The following is a 17,983-nucleotide window of genomic DNA, read 5'->3' as shown; positions in this document are numbered from 1 at the left end:
TGAAAGGCTATCTCAAATTTTTTTTAGATACTTTGGGGTAAAAGGCGGCAAGGGAGGGGGGCTAGTTGCCCTCCGATCTTTTTGGACTCAAAAACATGAACTAGAACATTCAACGTCCAATCAAATGAGCCATCTCTGAAGATTTCACGAGCATCCCTACAAGAAGACCCATAGAGTCACCCAGGGCATACATTACAACACCTACCCTCTGGCCCTTGGGGGGTGCCTTGAACCAAAATAGTTAGTTGTATGTTCTTTGAGATATTTAAAAAAAATCTCTATCAAGGGTCGTAGTGGATGGGTTTGAGGGGAAAAAGACTGTGGAGGGGGAGGGGCTAGATGCCCTTCAATCCCTCTTGACTGTTAAAAAGTAAACTCAACCTTTCAATTTCCAATCAAATCGGCCCTCTATAAAGTTACTACGATCATACCTTCCCTAAGACCCATATATGCCCCCAAGGCCTAACTTACACCTTCTGCCCCCGGGCCCTGGGGGAGTGGGTCGAAACTGAATTTTTTCTTATATGACCATTGAACAATTTTTAACTATATATCCATTTCAAAATTCTGATCGGATGTATTTGGGAAAAAGAGTTTCAGGGTGGGGGGGGGGTTGCTCTTTACCCTCTAATATATTTCTACGCTTAAAAAGTAAAATAGAACTTTAAATTTCCAATCAAATGAGCACTCTCCGAAGTTTATATGAGCATTCCTTCCATAAGAACCATATATGCCCCCAGGGCGTAACTTATAACCCTTGCCCCTGAAGATTGTGGGGAGAGTGTTCAGCTCAATCATATAATTTCCAAAGCTTCAAACTACGTTGAACAAAATGGCTATATCAAAGTTTTGATTGAATGTTTTTGGGGAAATGGTTGGTTTGGAAGGGGTGTCAGTTGCCTTGGAAACCTTTTCGACTATTGAAAAATTAACTAGCCATTTAAATTTCCAACCAAATGAGCCCTTTCTGAAGTTTCTACAACTACACTGTCTATACAAAACCTTTTATACCCCCAGGGCATAACCTACAACCCTTGCCCTGAAGGGTGTGAGGGGGGCGTGTCATCGTCAAACACCTAACTTCCAGAACTTAAAACTACGTTGAATAAAATGGCTATATCAAAATTTTGATTGGATGTGTTTGGGGAAAAAGGTGGGCGTGAGAGGGGGGTTAGTTGTCCTCCAATCACTCTCGACTATGAAAATAATCACTAGCTCTTTGAATTTCCAATCGAATGAGCCATTTTTGAAGTTTCTACGACAATGCCTTCTATAAAAACCTTATATGCCTTCAGGGCATAACTTACAACCCTTGCCCTGAAGGCTGTGGGGAAGTAAAGTAAAAGTAAGTAAGTAAGTAGTTGCCCTCCAATCACTTTTGACCCTTAAAAAGGGCACTAGAACTCTGGATTTCCATTTGAATGAACCCGCTTTGAAGTTTCTATGACGACCTCTTCCATACGAAGTGCCTTTGGGAAAGCATAATAATAAATAAATATATAATTAAGAATAATAAACCATTAGAGCCGCATGGCCTTTACTAAAGGCTATGCTATAGCGTTGCCTCTGATAATACTTTTTTCTATGTACAAGAATAACATTTATTTGGTTAACGTAGGAAATACGGCTTTCCATATTTTCGTATTAAGCATCAGCATAACTATGTCCTTTAAATTTATACTTTCGTATTTAAGCTATAAAGTAGCAAGTTTTGTATTAAATCTCGATTTAAACAGGGTTGTATTCTATCCCCATTTATATGGATTATTTTTATAGATCTTGTCTTAAGAAGCACAAGAAGACAATGTGAGAACATGGAATCCAAAGGGGGTAAAACCTCTGGACTTATAATTGCCTACGGATTGTTTCGGGTACCCAACTAACTGATTATATTTCAAACGATAGGCTGTACGAAAAGTGTAGTTTAATACTGCTTTCTAGGGCTATAATTGAGAGAAAGGTTGAGATGGCTAGGGCAAGTTCTGCGGATGGAGGATGACAGATTGCCAAAGATTGTCCTTTTCGGTCAACCGTCTAGGGCTAAACGGAAAACAGGTCATCCGCGGTTGGGGTGAGAGGATCTCACTAAGAAACATTCAAGGGATATGGGAACGTCCTGGGAGAGCACAAAGAGGGGGGCTGCTGTGACTCAATTGGGCTGGAGGAGGAGTGCGCGTTTCTGTGTTGGCCTCGAGAGTTTTGGTGCTATGATTTGTCGTTAGTAGCACTAGCAGTAGTATCTAACTCTGGATCAGAATAGTCACTTATTTTACTTCCATCTGATCTTTTGCAAAAATTGAGTGAGCACAAGAGGAGATTGACAATAGAAAGCATAATCATTTGCCTTCATGCAGTTTCAGTGTCCTTTTTAAGAGTCAAAAGTTAGTTAAGAGCAACCAGCCCTCTTACTATTAAATGTCTAAAGTCACCATTCATTTTGTTTACATTATGTGCATCTTCAGAAATGAACTCATCACCATAGTTTTTCAATAATTTTAAATGTGACACAATATTTATAGCTCATTAAAAAGATCAAAAGAACTTTCAATTTCCATTCAAATGAGCCTTCTCCCAATATTCTAAGGATCTTCGTCCATAAAGATCATCCCTAGAAAAAGAAAATAGATAAATAAACATACATCCAAGATCCACTTTTTCAGGGAAAAAAAATTTCAAAATTTCATGTTTTTTGAAAATAGTAGCTTAAAACCTTTAATAGTGATACTTGCCTCCCCGTCCTGGAAAATTCTTTGATGCTCCTTATGACCTCCAACTCTAAATATTTTTTGCCAGAAATTATATTAATTTAACCTTATGTGTTACAAAAAAAAATATTTTTCTATAATAAGAAATTGCTGTAAACCTGCAGCTCTTAAATTACTGCTTAGTCCCCTTGTATACCCCCCCCCCCACCTAATTTTATTGTAACTCGAAGTTTTTATATATATTTATGAAACTGAGAATAATGATTTATTAGAACAGTATAATTAATTATAAATTAGAAACTAAAAAAACTGACACAATTTTTGTTGACATCTTTTTGGCACTACCATAGAAAGATTTCCAAAAAAAAAAAAAAAAAAAATGAAAAATAGACTCAAGCATTGGATTTCAAACACTCCATTAGGCCTAGGATTTATGTTACCCTTCAAAGTTATAATGCAGTGAAACGCCTACAGATCTTACTTGCATTAAGTGAACAAGACACTTGTATAGCGGGATTCATTCTTTTCGAATCTGTGATTCAACGAATCGTAAATATGAAATTACCCAGAATTTTCAACACAGAATTATTTAAACTTGCTTGAAAATTGGAAATTTTACCTATATTTAATGTCTTCAATTTGTTTTTATTTAATGTTTAATTATATCTAATGTCTAATTAAATTATAATGTATGTCTTTGTATTTCACTATGACAGATTCAAACTAAATTTCAAAAATGTGTTTGGATGAATGGCTAAAACTGACTCAACTATGAAATGAAATCATGACTGTCGACATTAGCAAACATAACTCGCAGAGGGAACAAACTCTAATAACCTACGGGCTAAAATCTAAACCGCCAATGCAGAAATGTAATTGTCTTGTTTTTAAAAAGAAGGAGAGGTAGGAGGAGAGATGCAAATTTTAATGACATACTTTTCATTTAAATCTGACATCATTTTTGATCGGCTGCAGGATTTTTTATTTTAGAATTCTCAAAAGAATGTTTAAACAATGAAATATTATTGTTTTCCTGAATGTAAATAAAAACTGTTGTTCTGAATCAGCTTCCATTAGGCCTAATTTTAAGAATAAATATTCACTTCAGCAACTGAATTCAAATGTAGCAAAAGTCATGCAGCAAGAGTTTAACTTTCATATACTCGAAACGATCTTTAGTTATTTTCTATGATAAGATACTCTCGCAGAAAAAACTGTCGCAAATTTTTTGGTGCCTTACATTTGATTTATTTTAATGTGCCACCGAACAATTAGAAATCTAAACTTAGCCAGCCAAATACTTTTGGTAATACTATTTAAACGCACTAAAAACATGAAAAACGTGATGTCACACTTAAAAAAAAGTATGTAGTTCTCTTTTCTTTATTTAGATATTCCTTATGGTCCTTTGCTATCTCTTTGTCCAACAAATATAATAAAATTCGTCCTTTCTTGCATCTCTGCAAGTTTTGGTAGGGTAATTTCTCTCCAGGAAGTTTTGACTAGAAAGTCATTAACTCATGTTTTTAATTCTTTAACTCTACCTCAAGTTCATCTATATTCAGTACGATTACCATATCTTACTTATTCTAATTCTTCATAATACTTTTTTTTCTTATTTTGGGAATCTTTTATGTTAATTTTCAAAAGTTCATTCTATGTCACCAGTGATAAGACAAAACGTTATGAAAAATCCAGTTGTGATAATCAACAAGAAGCAAAAAAATTTAATATTCTAGGGCCATCGATTTGCATTAACCCGAATCTGGAGTTTTTTAATTATTGAAACTAAAATTTTTTTTTTTCTTTAGCTAGTTGGTATTATTTTTATAATTCCCAATAATTCCATTTTTTTAGATTTGCTGCTTGTTTATATTAAAATTTACGGTGTTATCAATAAAATATAATTACAAATTATTAGTATAATTTAGGTTTGTGTATATTGGCCTGTATTTATATTGATTTGTTGTTTAATATTTATATGCCCAGTTTGTTCATTTTATATTTATTTACTCTCCAATTTTGGAGGTTAATAAAAGACTTGAATTTGACTTATGTTATGTTGTTTATATTGTTTGATATATTGTTGGTGTTATGCTTGTAAAATTTACAAAAACCTTTATCTTTGACAAAATATTACCTATTTCAAACTAAGTTCATAACACCACTAGTTTCAAATTTACCTTCGTCATTGTTGTCTAGACTCTGGGAATCCGAAACAGACGTGAAACTAGATATTTCTCTGATCGTTTCCGATTCAGATGTTAAACTGGTGGTTCAGGATGCAACAGCCACAGGTGGCTGTTGATGCTCAGATGATAGAGTTTAGATAGAAGTTTCTCTGGTCGTTTAAGCTTAAATTTATGAAATATAATACGCTTTTAAAAAAAAAAAAAAAAACAAACAAATAGAAAGAAAAAAAAAAAAGTGGGATTAAATATTATAAATAATTTACCAATAAATAATAAAATCCTCACAAGATAAAAAAAAAACAGACTACAAACGTGAAAAATGATACTAAACATTAGACCTCAACAAATTTAAGCGTTATAATTTGATTGAACCGTAATAATAGTGTGAGAATTAATTAAAGGTAATTTGATTAATAGAAAACCAATTTCATTATTTAGCGCTTAATTCAGAAATTTGCATACCCAAATGATAGCTAATTAATTTTTGGAAATAGGTATAACTAGAGCTAACCTATTTATACTTACTGAGAACTAGCCTTTGAAAACTTGAAAGGCATAATAGCAAATTATCAGTACTTCTACCTTACACAAGCATCTTTTGAGTTAACAATTTAGTCAATGTTAATCTTTAGTTTCTGAGGTGCTCTTGAAAAACTTTACTGAGATATTCTAAAACTATTAACAGTGGCGAAGGTACCCTTGCACTAAAATGTCACGCATTTTTATCATAAAAGCAGGTGCGAGGTTGAGATGTTTTTTTCTATTTAAAAAAGATCCTTTGCCACTTGTCTATTTGTGATTGTTTTTCTGTTTTAATAGCATGGGTCTACTTAGATACCAGAATGGGGTAAAACACACGCTTCCAAAAACTAATTTTTGGGGAAAAGGGTGATGACTTGGTGAGCACAGGAATCTAAACAACGCCAAGCTATCAAAATCAGGATTTGTTCAAATTTTAACTATTTCCAAGTGTTTTCAAGTCCGTTTTGAAATTATCACAAAATCTTTGTCCCTGGACAGTTTTTTCATAAAGCATTTTCATACTTTAGTCTACTATGCACCATGGTTTGTTCTGATTTGCTATTTACTAGGCTACAGCAATTATTCTATTCTTAGTGTTAGACTGCTCAGAAAGGACTTTAAAGGGATGCACTAAGTTTCAAATGGGGAAATAATATACTTTTTGTATGGATGGCTTTTGTATACTTTAAAAAAAATTCTTTTCGTCTATTTACTTATATTTCTTGCTTTGCATCACTTACTGGATATTTTATAATCGAAATAAAATAGCAGTGCCTTTCAATTTGACTATTTAAACTATATTGTGGCAATAGATTTTCCCAAGCAATCTCTTTCTGTTTTTCATGGTAAAGAATAGTTTTGAATCTGTTCTGTTTTTGCTACTGCGTTGTTTAGTATTATAGGCATTTAAACTTCATAATCTTGACTTTTCCATGTAATTCATCAAATTTGGCAATTTCCCTGTAAGTTTTTTTTTGTAAGGTAAGTTTTCAGTAAGTTTGCCCCTCCGACGTAAAGTAAGGTAAGTTTTTAAGGTCAGATTGCCCTTCTGATACCCAATGGTCAATTTTGTGAAAACCAAGGTTACCTTCAGATGCAGACTCCTTTCTGAGTTTATTGAATGATGACCTGTCCATATCATAAATCTGACTATGTTAGACAATGATTCGAATAGAAATGCTTCATCTTATGGAACTCCCAGTTTGTGACTCAAAACATGTGAGACCGCAGTTTCAGAGGTGAAATCTCTGTCAGTGACCTCAGCTACTTCTGGTATCTTCTTCTCTCTTAAAATTTGGCATTGAAGGGACCGATATTACATGTAGTAAACCAATACTTCAGCGGAGTGGGAAAATGGAAGATGATTACATTTATTTGGATTGGGGGATCAGTGAATTGAAGAATTTCCTATTTCAAACTAATATTACAAGGTTATTATTTCCAAATATACCTTCATCATTACAATCCAGATCCTGGGAGTCCAACACAGATGTTAATTTAGATTTTCTGGATGCCATGATCAAAGGCAGTTGTTGATGCTCACGTAACAAAGAGGAATTAGAAGTTTCTCTGATCGTTTTGACATCGTCTAGTGAAAAATATACAACTTCTATAACAAAAACCAATGAAGAGATGGAAAATTATCAAAGTATGATCAAATATTCACTATAATTCATAACCCCCCAAGACATAAAAAACAGACAATAGATGTGAAAAATGACATATAATATGAAAACTGAACAAACTCAAGCATGATAATTAGATAAATAGGAACCCAATTTCACAAATTAGCATTTTCTCCACATATGACATTGGGGCTTTAGACAGAGTGCGGGACGTTGCTAAACATGCAATAAAAAACTTTCAATATGTGTCTGTAAGTTTAAAATCCTTCCAGAGTATTTGGCTAACTTACATAACAGACTTAAGCTTTAGTAGCTAAGACTAAGAATAGAAAAATACCCTTCATATATAATATACTTCAGATGTGACCTTCCACTTTCTTCTCCTGGTGCCAAAACCTCAAGAATGCCACCCTACTTTGTCTTTGCCACCTTGTAATGCCACTGCTCTTACTGTGTTGAAGTAGAAGGACTTGTAAGTGTGATTCATACGTAACAATTCTATCTTTACTTTTACAATAGAGCTCTATTTTAGGAAAATATTTGACACTAACTGAATTATTTTTTTTTCCAACGCTTAATTTCCTTTGATGAGTTTTCAAAAATTCAGAAGGCAAACTGAGTCTTACTGTAAACGTTTAGTGAATGCTATTTGAAAACTTTATATAATAATAATATATTTTCTGCTGAATTTACAACAATGGAGACAAAACAAATGGAGTGACTGTAATAAATCATCTACAAGTACAAAATATTTACACTAAAATACTAACTACTACAGTACAAGACAACACCAATGTTTAATATTTTATTTTAGAAATGAAAAAAGTTCTTTGAACAAAATCAGCTAATTTTTTCTATAGAGAAATTTGCTAATACCAGAATTTACAGGAATTGTTGTCCATAATCTATTGCATAGTTTCAAGTTCTTTTTTTTTCTCGTTATGGCTTCAGCAGTTTCAAATCCTAAGATGATGAAGACTTAGCAAAGTCTAATTTTTTTGGCTTTTCCCAATAAAATATTACCCAATATATTTGATTATACAAAAAACAAATGCTTGACATTTACCTTCATTGTCAAAACATGTGGAGCCCAATTCCTGGGTGTCAGGTTCAAGTTTACATGGTCCTGAAAAGCTGCAAAAAGTACCCACAGGAGCCTCTTCCCTTTTAAGAGACAAAAGATGGATTGAGAAGTGAAAAACTTCTTTACGGACACTTAGTAAAGCCTCTTTAACTTCTGAAAGAGAACATGAATAAAGGAGGCGTCAAACACATTCAACAGAAAAGCTCAGGACACAAGCGCAACTGCGTCCCCGTGTTAAATACATTTGGCACGAAAAAGAATAATAACCAATATAATGACAGGAAACTAACTCTCTTTGGCAAATAGCCAACAAAAAATTTCTAGATTTGCAGTTGAAAAATATTCCTCAAAATTCTTCCACGGGGTATGTGGTTGATCGCCTAATGAGCTAGCTAATCAACTAGTATATAAAAAACCCCAAATGATTGGTGGGAATGTTGCTTTTTTCTTTGAATGTTAATCCAAGTTTCTTTTAGCATCAAACAACAAAATTGTTCAATTTATTTTATTTTTGCATCTTTCATTCATTTTGTTTCAGATATTATACTAGTAAAATGATTTTGAAAAACATATGCATATAAACAAGAGAAAATAGATACCCCACTTCCTGTTAGACAGAAACATTGAAATACTTTAGCTGATAATTGATATTTTTTCCCTTCCAATTCTAATCAAATAACTGAAAGATTATCACCAATTATATAAATATTTTTTTCTACCCACAGAATACCCATATTTTTCTACCCACAGCTGCCTCGCAGAATAGAAACTTTTGGTAGGACTACTTTTTTCCTATTGCTTTCTAGTTTTTCTTATTGTTTATGCCTGCAAATAGATAATAACGACCGACAATTTTTTGCCTTGACGGCTTGTCTCTCCAACTTGAAAAAACATATCTAATAAATTATACTTTTGGGTAGTAAAATAACCCAGCTCTTTCCTTTCCTAGGTTTTTGCAGTCCCATGTTGATTCATTTTTGTTATTTTCACTGAGGAGAACCTTAGAAGTAAGAAGAAAAAGAAGCAATTATTTACTCTAGAAAAGCAGCTTTTTTTTTTACACAAATTTTATTGGATAACTTACCATTTTTAACAACAGAATTCTCAAGAATGGCAATAGGCTCAGCCATGTTTGGAATTTGACGGACATCCATAATATTATCTCTGAAATAATTTCAGCTATAAAACATATAATACTATTAACAACACTTGGAAATGGCACTCCAGTTTTAAATTATTTCCACAGACCATCCAGATTGTTATGCATTAACTGTGTTTTATTTTCAACCTGGTATTTTTTCCCCACTTTTTCACAACTTTCTTAAAATGTGTTTTTTTTTTGTTTTTTTTTTTTATTGTGTTTTTTGGTGCTTTTAATTTTGTTGGAGTAATGCATACAAAATAAAACTGACAAATACAGGCATTTATTACCTTGAAAAAGCAAAACTTCCTCAATCATATTCAAAGTTCAAACTAGGATCAAGGAAAATGCATGACAGTTTAGCTGCTAATCTTGTCTGGAGTCAAGTGTTTAGAAAATTACTTTGATGAAATGCTTGTTGATGGTTTTGATAATTTAGAAAAATAAAAAAAATCAATAAAGCTTAGAAAATAATTTATTATTTTCTTCAAATCAAATAGTAGAACCAAGATGATAAAAATTACTGGTCTGCAGATAATCCAAAGATGTAACATAAGAATTTCCTTCAGTGTAGAAGCTTGATTTATTCTTTAGGCTAATATGTTGCCACTTTATTAACTAATGTCAAAATAGGACTAATTCTAGAAGTTATTCATGGCCTTTGCTATTTTAATCACACAAAATATTTATTATCCACAGCCAACAATTCGTTGTTCCTACTTGATTTTTTGAAAATTGATATAAAAGTAGAAGCAAATATAATTTAAATATTCAACTGATCCAAATACTCACAAACCCCTAATGAGCCCCCCTCCCCCTGTCTCTGCTTAATTTATGTTATTGTTTGATACCTCCCCCACAAAACTTGTATTATGCCTGGAGTGTAGTAACCAACCCCCTAAAAAAAATTGTATATTCAATACTAAACAAGATGACCTGATCAGAAAAACAGGAACCTACCACTCAATGCAATTGTATTTGGTTTTATCAAACAAAAAAACTGAGTAAAAAAGTAATAAAACATAAAATATACCTTACAAGAAATAAATATTACATATGGGTACATTGATGGGAGGAGGATAAATGGTTATTGCCTCCACCCCATCTTAGATTTTGAATGTACCTTTTATGGTAATTTTAATGAAATAATAACTTTACTTTGTACTTTCATTGAAAGCAAAACCTTTATGAAGAAAAACTTTTGTGAATTGACATGCCCTGATTACACATTTTGGTTTCATGTTTTAAAATGGAGAAACTACAATATTCATTTAATGACATATTTATGAAATATTATCATAGTAAATCCATGCAGGTGCATTAGGTGACTGTGGTACATCAAATTATGACTGGGTTTTGAGTTAAATGGCAGATTCTTATTTATACCATATAATAAGAGAGAGGGGAACAGGAGCAAAGGGGCCTTTATAAATAATAGGTAGGCTAAATATTTTTTAGTATTTGTTACCACCCTACAGTTTCAGCTATTCTTAAGGAAGCCTCTTAGTACCAGAAGAGAGCACCATTTGGTTCCTTACTAAGACAGGTAAAGTCCTAGTTTAGCTACATTTTGCTATATGGAAAGGGGTTAGGTTAGAAAAATGAAATTTTCAGTAATGAATCCAGGGTCAAAAACATAGTCCAGGAAGGTATTGCCAAGCTTCCATGTCAACCCTAGGGTATGACACCCACCACCTGCCTATTCTTGGACATAATCTTTTATACTATTTTAATCACTATTTACAATGAGCCATTTGTATGTCCGAGTTTAGGCAGAATTGTCACTTGTTAGTAAATTCAAAAATAGGAGGCACTGTACAAGTGAAACTATTTGAATTAGTAACCTACTTGTTCAGAAATTCTTCAGAAATTTTTTGATACAAAAATTAAGTTTCTAGGTGGTATAATACAGTAATTAGAGTAGTTTAAATGTCAAAAAGTTTTCAAAGTGATTAAAGTGTCCAACTAGCCTACTGGGTGTCTTACCCTATTCTGATTTACAAGGCTTAGAAATTTGCTTACTTGACAGGTCTAGACATATTTAAATCGTGAAAAAACAAAATTTTACCTTAATTTTCAGTTATAAGTTTCTTTTTTTTCTGGTTTTAGTTCTGAAAAAGCAATTCTTGTTTTTTGAGTACTTTTACACTAGGCTATATATATGTTGATTTTTTTTTTTTTTTCAAAATGTCTTTGTGCATCTTTGAAAACTTATAAATTGGGATTGAGCACAGTGGCATAATTTTGTCAAAATCCTGGAGGGAGGGGAGGGGCAAAGTTGGGGCCAATTCTCGCAAATCAAGTGAAAATGACAGTAATAACTGAAAAATAAGCCATTTGGTATCATAAAGGTGCAATTTATTACTGTTAAAGTACAATAAAGGTAAATATATAGGCTAATAAAAAAAACTGATCTGTTTCTTTTGATGCTTGAACTAAACAACATTATCTTAGTTTTGACAAAATTTTGGAAGAAACTAAATTTCAGCAGGGGTCTGGGTGGGGGTCAAACTGAGGTCTGGAAGGGGCCGTTTGCCCCCCCCCCCCTCCCATCCCTTAGCAAGTTACAGCCCTTATTGAGCAAAGTTGTGAAGCTAAAAACAATTTTGTTTTATCTTATTTAAGTAGATCTATTTTACAAGGTTTCAGTTTTAATAAATCTATGATTTTTGAATATATTACACAAAATATATTAAAAAGTTAGAAATTACTAAAAATATGTCCAAGATATTTAACACAATCATTTCTTCTGTTTTATTAGAATCTACATTTCGACAATACTTGAAATCCCTAAAAAGAGTAATGGTTCGTTTGCATATTGCGGAAATCCGTCCGTTTCTGTTCGAACTATGGCTAAAATAACGCTGCATTTTAAGGCAATGATTTCAAATTATTGTAACAGCATGACCTACATGAGTAGCTTTCGGGAAATGCTGAGTTGCCTTCCAATCAGTTTCGATTATTAGAAAGAGCAATAGCCATGTCAATTTCCAATCGAATGAGCCCTTTTGAAGTTTCTATGACAACAATTTCTATGAAAACCTTATAAGCCCACAGGGTATAACTTTTTACCCTTGTATCAAGGGATGAGTGTGTGTGTGTGTGTGTGTTGGAGGGGGGGGGGGTTCATCCTCAAAGACCTAATTTTCAGAAATTTCAACTACGTTGAACAAAATGGTTATCTCAAAATTTTGATTGGATGTGTCTGGGGAAATGGTGGGCTTGAGAAGGGCGTTAGTTGCCCTCCAATCACTTTCGACCATTAAATAGAGCACTAGCGCTTTCAATTGTCAGTCGAATGAGACCTTTTTGAAGTTTCTACGACAAAGCTTTCTATAAAGCCTTATATGCCCCCAGGGTATAACTTAACACCCGTGCGCTGAGAGCTGTGGGGGAAATGTCATCCTCAAAGACATAATTTCTGGACTTTTCAACTACGTTGAACAAATGGCTGTCTCACAATTGTTATTGGATGTTTTTGGGGAAATGGTTTCTATAAAAATCATAATATATCCCCAGGGCATAGCTTAAAACCCTTGCCCTGAGGGATGTGGGGGATTGTCCTCATCAAAAATATAATTCCTATCTGGAAATCAACTATGCTGAACAAAATGGCTATCTCAAAATTTGATTGGATGTGTTTGGGGAAATGGTGTGCGTGGAAGGGGTGTTAGTTGCCTTCCAATCACTTTCGAATGTCAAAAAACGGCAATATCCACTCCAATTTACAATAGAATAAGCCCTTTTAGAATTTTTTATGACAACTCATTCGATACGAAGTACCCTGGTCTAAAACCAAAAAAAAAAACAAAAATTGTGCCAACATCGTTCTGAAAAAAATTCAAAAATATGTACTAAAAAAATGTGCATTTTCAGTCTAATACACATATGCTAATATTAATTCCTTAAAATATTAATTAATTTTTGTTTTCTTAAAGGTTTAAGTGAAAACATTGAAAAGAATTTTTTCAGTAAAGTAGACATTATATTCTGGCTTTTAGAAAGGTTAGGGTTTAGAACCCTATTCAGATTATTTTCAGCTCGTTTTGAGTTTGTCTCATTTGAATTTCTGTTTGTTTTGGGTTTCATTTATTCATTAATACTGATTTTTGGTTGTGGTATTCTTGGTGGATTATTTGATTCTATTTTTGTTCATTTTTGTTTAATTGAGTTCCTTACTTTTTTTTAAATAATCATTTTGTGCAAAAAGTGTTTTGATTAATTTCTATTAGTTTTATATTGACATAGTCTTTTTCAGTGAGAAAGACTGAGCCTCTTCTGAATATAAACAACCATCCCTTCCATCCAAACTTTTAATATTCCCTGGGCATAAGTTGCTTTCCATTCTCTTTCGACTATTAAAAAGGACACTAGCCCTTTGAATTTCCAATTAAATAAGCCTATTTGAAGTCTCTAAAGAAACGCTTTCTATAAAAACCTTATATGCCCCCAGGGTATAACTTACAACCCTTGCCTTGAGGGCTCTGAGGGGTTGTCATCCCAAAATACTTTCCCAATACATCCCAAGAACTTTCAACTAAGTTGCAAAAATGGGCTATCTCACGATTTTTGAGGGGATGATTGTGGGGAAATGGGTGGCAGGAGAGGGTTAGATACCCTCCAATTACGTTAGACTATTAAAAAGGGCACTGGTCATTTCAATTTACAATAGAATAAACCCTTTATGAAGTTTCTACGACAATACGTTCTACAAAAACCTAATAGGCCCCCATGGCACAACTTACAAACCTTGCCCTTAGGGCTGTGGGGAGGTGTTTTCATCCTTAAAAACCCAATTTCCAAAATTTTCAACTATGTTGAACAAAATGACTATCTACAATTTTTGATTGTATGTGTTTTGGGCAAAGGTTGGCGTCATAGGGGGTTAGTTGCCCTCTAATCACATTCGACTATTAAAAGGGCATCAATTAGCCATTTCAATTTCCAATCGAACAAGCCCTTTTGGAATTTTCTACGACAATACTTTCAATAACAACCTTATATGCCCCTAGGCTATAACTTATAACCCTGGCCCTGAGGGTTCTGAAGGGGTTATCATCCTCAAAGACCTAATTTCTAGAGCTTTCAACGACGTTGAACAAAAAGACTACCTCAACATTTCAATTGGACTTGTATGGATAAATGGTGGGCATGGAAGAGGTGTTAGCTTCCTTCCAGTTACTTTTGACTATTAAAAAGGGCACTAGCCATTTCAATTTCCAATCGAATGAACCTCTTTTAAAGTTTCTACGACAACTCTTTCTAGGAAAACCTTATATGCCCCCCAAGGTATAACTTATAACCCTTGCCACGAGGGAATGGGGAGAGGGTTGTCACCCTCAAGAACCTAATTTCTGGACTTTTCAACTACGTTGAACAAAATGGCTATCTCAAAATTTTTATTGGATGTTTTTGGGAAATAGTTTATATAAAAATCTCATATACCCCCAGGGGATATCTTATCACCCGGGACTTGAGAGCTATGGGGGAGTGTTCTCCTCAACAGAATAATTTATATCTTGCAATCAACTCCCTTGAACAACATGGCTATATCCAACTTGTGATTGGAGATGGTGGGGGACATGTGTGGACGGGGTGTTAGTGGCCTTTCAATAAATTCTGACTATTATACCGAGCAAACGTCGCTCGAATTTACAATTGAATAAGACTTTTTTTAAGTTTATTCTGCAAATTATTTGATACAATGTGCCCCTATATAAAACTAAAAAAAAAATAAATTGTGCCAACATCGTTATGAATAAAATCAAATGATTGAATTGAAAAAAAAATGTAAATTGTATGCTAAATATACATACACTGATATTTATACAATAAAATCTTAATTAATTTTTATTTTCTCAAAGCTATAATTGAAGACATTTAAAAGAATTTTTTTCAGTAAAGTACAAATTATATTCTAGCTATTAGAAAGCATAGGGTTTAAAACCATAACCAAATTAATTTCTGCTCGTTTTGAGTTTGACTTATTTTAATTTCTGTGTGTTTTGGGTTTCATTTATTCATTGATACTGATTTTTGGTAGATGTATGCTTGGTAGATTATTTGATCCTATTTTTGTTCATTTTTCGTTTAATGGAGTTTTTTACTTTTTTTGGAAAAATTATTTTGTGCAAAAAGTTTTTTGATTAATTTCTCTTCGTTTTATATTTGCATAGTCTTTTTCAGGGAGAAAGACCGAACCACATCTGAAGTTAAACAATCATCCCTTCCATAAAAACCTTTAATACCCCCTATGCATAACTTACAAGCCTTGCCCCTAATTTCTGGGGTTTGTTTCAATCCCAAAAGCCATGTTATATCATAGTTAGACTATTTTGAATAGAATGGCTTTCTCAAAGTTTCTCTTAGACGCATTCCGGGACAATAAGACTTGTGTTTAGGGGTGAGAGTGTAGCTGCCGTCTGATCATTTGGACTCTGGAAATGAGAACTAGAGCATCTGATTTCCAATTTAATGAGATCCCTTTGAATTTTAAGTAACCACAACTTTAAGAAAAAAACTATAGTTTCTCAAGGCATAATTTACAACCCGTACCCTGACGGCTGGGAGCATGTCTTATACTCAAAGACATATTTTAGAGATTTTTGTAATAAGATTAACAAAATGGCTTTATCAAAATATATCCATTTTGACTATCAAAAATATTTGATTTAAAGTGTTTGTCGAAATGAGAGGCGTGGAGGGAGACATTTCCTTCTGATCACTTTTGACTATAACCACATATTTCTTTGTTCTTTACTTTTATTTTTGACTCGTTGTAATTGTAGTTCACGCAAGTATTCTAACTGTATACTTCTTTGTTGATTATTTTCATTTGTTACTACTTCAGACATTTCACAATGTCATTCACCTTTGATGCTTGGATTAGTTTTGTCAAATGTCATTGTCCAGATTGTTCATTTGGCCTCCAAGCAGGCTGGATAAAGCCACCCTTGAAAAAATACAAATTCTACTTGCAATTAAATAATTTAGGAGACTACAATGCCTTTCCATGATGACAAATAAAAGTTCAAATAGGGATAAACCCTTTTAAAAGACTGTGATTTTCGCAAGCAGTGAAAAAAATTTCAAAATAAATACTTGATATTTCGGTCACATATACAGTGACCGTCATCAGTAGTAAAAGTTATGATGCAGTTTCCAAGACAAGTCTGGAAAATATGTCTTTGAGGATAACAAATCCCCCCAGCGCTCACGGCAAGGGTTGTAAGTTATGCCCTGGGGACATATAGGGTTTTTATGGAAAGTGTGATGATATAAATTTCAAAGGGGGCTCATTGGATTGGTAATCAGACCTTGTTGTACTCTTTTTAAGAGTCAAAGTGATCAGATGGCTGCTACCCCCTCATCCCTACACATACGTCATATTGTCTCAAAATGCGTCTAATAGAAATTTTGAGATAGCTGTTCTATTCAAAATACTCTAAATATAATATAGCCAGGCTTCTGGAACTGAAACAAATCCCAGAAAGTAGGGGAAAAGGCTGTAAATTATGCCCAGGGAGTATTAAACGTTATTAAGGAAAGGATGGTTGTTTAACTTTAGAAGAGGTTCAGTCTTTCTCCGTGAAAAAGACTATGTCAATATAAAACGAACAGAAATTAACTAAAAACAATTTTTGCACAAAATGAGTTTTTCAAAAAAATTAAAGAACTCTATGAGACCAAAAACTAACAAAAATTTAATCAAATAGTCTACCAATCAAACAGCTACAACAAATTAGCTTCAATAAAAAATGAAAACCCAAACAACCATCAATTAAAATAAGTCGAACTCAAAAAAGGCAGAAATTAATCTGAGCAGGTTTCTAAGCCCAATGCTTTCTTTAAGCTAGAATATAATTTGTACTTTACTGAAAAAAAATCTTTTAAATGTTTTCACTTATAACTTTAAGAAAAAAAAAGAATTTAAAGAATAAATATCAGCATATGTATATTAAACTGACAATGCATATTTTTTTTCATAAGTTTTTCAAACTTATACCCTAGGGCCTATCTGGTTCTTCGGATAGGGATGCTCTTATAATCTTCAGAGAGGGCTCAATTGATTTAAAATTGAAAGTTCGATCTTAATTTTTAATAGTCCAAAGAGATCCGATCGCACTTAGCCCCCCCCCCCTCCCACGCCTTCTTGTTCAAAACCCATCTGTTGAAAATTTTGCGATAGACATTTAGTTTAAAATAGTTCAAAGGTTGGATAAAAAACTTCGGTGTCAATACAAACACTCAGGGCCGTGGGGAAGGCGATCTGATTTATGCCCTAAGGCATGCATTGTTCTTATGAGAGGGATGCTCGTATAAACTTTATAGATGGAGCTTTTGTTTTAAAATTGAAAGTTATAGTTCGCTTATTAAGAGTCAAGATTTTTAAGCGCAACTTGCCCCCCCCCCCCAAACCCTTTTCACCCAAACCCATCCGCTACAAATTTTAAGATAGCCAATTTTTGAAATTTTTTAATAATTAGATAACAAAAGCTCCGGTGACAAAACAACCCTCCAGGGCCCCGGGGGTAGGCGTTGTAAGTGTTGTCCTGAGCGTATATGGTTCTTATAAAAGGGATTCTCATTTTAACTTTAGAGATGGTTAATTTGATTGGAAACTGAAAGTCCTAGCTTTCTTTTTAATATTAAAACAGCATCCAAGGGAACCTAGCGCCCGCCCCCCCCACGCGCTGAAACTGTTTTTCCCCATG

This window comes from Artemia sp. Qi Xiang Cuo, chromosome 15, assembly GCF_049724085.1.
Source record: "Artemia sp. Qi Xiang Cuo chromosome 15, ASM4972408v1, whole genome shotgun sequence".
In the NCBI taxonomy this organism is placed as follows: Eukaryota; Metazoa; Arthropoda; class Branchiopoda; order Anostraca; family Artemiidae; genus Artemia; species Artemia sp. Qi Xiang Cuo.
Note: the sequence above shows the minus strand (reverse complement) of the source record.